This window comes from Rhinopithecus bieti, unplaced genomic scaffold, assembly GCF_001698545.2.
Source record: "Rhinopithecus bieti isolate Rb0 unplaced genomic scaffold, ASM169854v2 scaffold_12070, whole genome shotgun sequence".
NCBI lineage: Eukaryota > Metazoa > Chordata > Mammalia > Primates > Cercopithecidae > Rhinopithecus > Rhinopithecus bieti.
Window position 1 is genome coordinate 1,922,894 of NW_016807449.1, and position 3,958 is coordinate 1,926,851.

The following is a 3,958-nucleotide window of genomic DNA, read 5'->3' on the forward strand; positions in this document are numbered from 1 at the left end:
TCTCAAAGGGAGGGGCAGGAGACCTGGTTGCTATGCAACGCGTACGCTGCCCTTGTTTTCGTTTTTGTGTTTTGTTTCCTTTGTTTTCTTGTTTTTTGTTTTCGAAACGGGAGTCTCGCCCTGTCGCCCAGGCTGAAGTGCAGTGGCGCGATCTCGGCTCACTACAACCTCCGCCTCCCGGGTTCAAGCGATTCTCCTGCCTCAGCCTTCCGAGTAGCTGGGATTACAGGTGCCCGCCACCAGGCTCCGCTAATTTTTGTATTTTTAGTAGAGAAAGGGTTTCACCATGTGGGCCAGGCTGTTCTCGAACTCCTGACCTCAAGTGATTCGCCCGCCTTGGATTCCCAGAGTGCTAAGATTACAGGCCTGAGCCACAGCGCCGGGACCTCTGCCCTTGTTTTCTAACCGTTAGATTAGGTTTCTGATTCTGTTCTTTCGGGCGCGCGGACTGGGGGAGGGAGGCGAGAAGGATCCAATCACATCGGCGGAAACGAGGTTACTAGGCAACGCTTTAAGGTCGTCCTCAACTTGGAAGGTAGGGCAGTTGTTTTCCCCCTGAAAAGAAGCCGAACACCAACCCAAGTGTGGGTTGCTTAGCAACACCTGAGCGTTGTTTTCGGGGAGAGGAGCCAGAAACTGGCCTAAAACATAAATACATTCCAGGTAGATTAAACATGTAAGTGCAACAAATGAAACTCGGAAACTATCTGAAGGAAAAAAATCTTAATGACTGCCATGGAGTTTCTTAGCACTACAGCAAAGCCAGAAAACGTAATCTTTATTAATTTTTCCAAAAAGACTGCATAAACCAAGTTGAAAAATACACTACCAACTGGGAAAATCTATCTAACGTGTTTGTTGACAGAAATGTGCTACACAAATCTTATTGATGAATAATATAGAAAAATAGAAACACTTCATTACTATTATCTTTTTAATTTTAAGCTTTTCAGACAGGGTCTCTTTCTGTTGTGCAGGTTGGAGTGCAGTGGCCCAATCTTGGCTCACGGCAGCCTCTACTGCTCGCACTGGAGCCACTCTTCTGCCTGTAGAGCAGATGGGACCACAGCCGCGCACCACCACTCCCAGCTAATTTTTAATTTATTTATTTTTTTTTTTTTTATGAGACGTTGTATCACTCTGTCTCCCAGGCTGGAGTGCAGTAGCGCAATCTCGGCTCACCGCAAGCTCCGCCTCCCGGGTTCACGCCATTCTCCTGCCTCAGCCTCGCGAGTACCTGGGACTACAGGCGCCCACCACCACGCCGGGCTTGTTTTCTGTTGTTGTTGTTTGTTTGTTTTTTGTATTTTTAGTAAAGATGGGGTTTCACCGTGTTAGCCAGGATGGTCTCGATGTCCTGACCTCGTGATCCGCCCGCCTCGGCCTCCCAAAGTGCTGGGATTACAGGCGTGAGTCACCGCGCCTGCCCTAATTTTTCAATTTTTTGTAGAGATGGGGTCTCACTATGTTGCCCTGGCGTGTCTCAAACTCGTGGGCTGAAGCGATCCCAGGTGTAAGCCACCATGCCCTGCCACTTTATATTTACTTTAATAGAAAGAAACCTGACCAGAACCGGATGCCGTGGCTCACGTCTGTAATCCCAGCACTTTGGGAGGCTGAGGTGGGTAGATCACCTGAGGTCACGGGTTCAAGACCAGCCTGGCCAACATGGTGAAACTCCAGCTACTAAAAATACAAAAATTAGCCGTCGTGGTGGGCGTCTGTAATCTCAGCTACCTGGGAGGCTGAGGCAGGAGAATCGCTTGAACCTGGGAGGCAGAGGTTGCAGCGAACTGAGATTGTGCCACTGCACTCCAGCCTGGGTGGCAGAGTTAGACTCCGTCTCAAAAACAACAAACAAATAAAAAGAAACCTGACTAGTTTCACACACACACACACACACACACAATTTTGAATGGCCAATAAATATTTAAAAACATAATCTTCAGCAGGGCGAGGTGGCTCACGCCTGTAATTCCAGCACTTTGGGAGGCAGAGGCGGGGGGATCACGGGGTCAGTATCACTGGGCGTGGTGGTGCACGCCTGTAATCCCAGCTACTCGGGAGGCTGAGGCAAGGAGAATCGCCTAGAACCTGGGACCCGGGAGGCGGAGGTTGCAGTGAGCCGAGATCACGCCACTGCACTCCAGCCTGGGCGACAGAGCGAGACTCCGTCTCAAAAAATATAAATAAAAATTAAGAAAAAACAAACAAACAAACAAACAGGCCGGGCGCAGTGGCTCACGCCTGTAATTCCAATACTTTGGGAGGCCGAGGCGGGCAGATCACGAGGTCAGGAGATCGAGACCATCCTGGCTAACACGGTGAAACCCCGTCTCTACTAACATACAAAAAAAAAAAAAATTAGCTGGGTGTAGTGGCGAGTGCCTGCAGTCCCAGCTGCTCGGGAGGCTGAGGCAGGAGAATGGCATGAACCCGGGAGTCGGAGCTTGCAGTGAGCCGAGATGGCGCCACTGAACTCCAGCCTGGGCCACAGAGCAAGAGGCTGTCTGAAAAAAATAAAAATAAAATAAAAACCATAATCTCCACCAATTGAAAGTGCTTTCAGAAAGCCCAATGATACAGCTTTTTACTTTTATCATTTTAAATTATTTTAATTGGGTTTTTTTTTTTTTTTTTTACAAAATCTTGCTGGCCCAGGCTACAGTGCAGTAGGGCAATGTCGGCTCACTGCAGCCTCCACCTCCCTGGTTCCACTGATGCTCCTGCCTCAGCCTCCAGAGTAGCTGGGACTACAGGTGTGTGCCACACCACCGGCAAATATTTGTATTTTTGATGAAGACAGGCTTTTACCATGTTGGCCAGGCTGGTCTCAAACTCCTGTCCTCAGGTGATCCACCCACTTTGGCCTCCCACAGTGCCCGGATTACAGGCAGTGAGCCTGCGGAAGCCTTTTTTTTTTTTTTTTTTTTTTGAGACAGTCTCATTTGCTGAAGCCTTTTAAAGCAAATCCGTACAATCATATCATTTTACTCCTGTGTGCTTGGCAGGCATCTTTCCCAATTTTATGAACACTTTCTTACATTACTGGTATGCCATTGTTACCTGTAACAAAATTAACTTCTTAGTATCATCTAACAGTAAGTGTGTAATCAAACGTTCCAATTGTCTCAAAATGTGTTTTTACAGTTGGTTTATTTGTATCAGCATACAAAGACCACACACATATTTAGACATTATGTCTCAAGTTTCTTTTCATCTAGAGCAGCTCCCTCCTTTTTTATGCCTGTGTAACTCAAATGTTAATAGTTATAAGAAAGATAAAAGTAATCCAGAAAAAGGAAAATAAAAATCAATAGACATGAAGGAAGATTAAAATGGTACCTAGGCCAGGCTTGGTGGCTCCCGCCTGATGTCCCAGCACTTGGAGACGCAGAGGTGGGTGGATCACTTGATCCCAGGAGTTCGAGACCAGCCTGGGCAACATAGCGACACCCAGTCTCTACAAAAAATACAAAAATTAACCCGACATGGTGGGGCACACCTGTAATCCCAGCTACTCAGGTGGCTGAGGCCGGAGAATCGCTTGAACCTGGGAGGCAGAGGTTGCAATGAGCCGAGATGGCTCCACTGCAGTCCACCCTGGGCGACAGAGCGAGACCCTGTCCCATCTCCCCCCGAAAAAAAAAAAAAAAGGAAAGGATCTACTTTAGGAACTAGGAAAATTAAAAATTATGCTAGAAAAATGGGCTGATCTGGCCGGGCGCGGTGGCTCAAGCCTGTAATCCCAGCACTTTGGGAGGCCGAGCCGGGCGGATCGCGAGGTCAGGAGATGGAGACCATCCTGGCTAACACGGTGAAACCCCGTCTCTACTAAAAAAGACAAAAAACTAGCCGGGCGCGGTGGCGGGCGCCTGTAGTCCCAGCTACTCGGGAGGCTGAGGCAGGAGAATGGCGTAAACCCGGGAGGCGGAGCTTGCAGTGACCTGAGATCCGG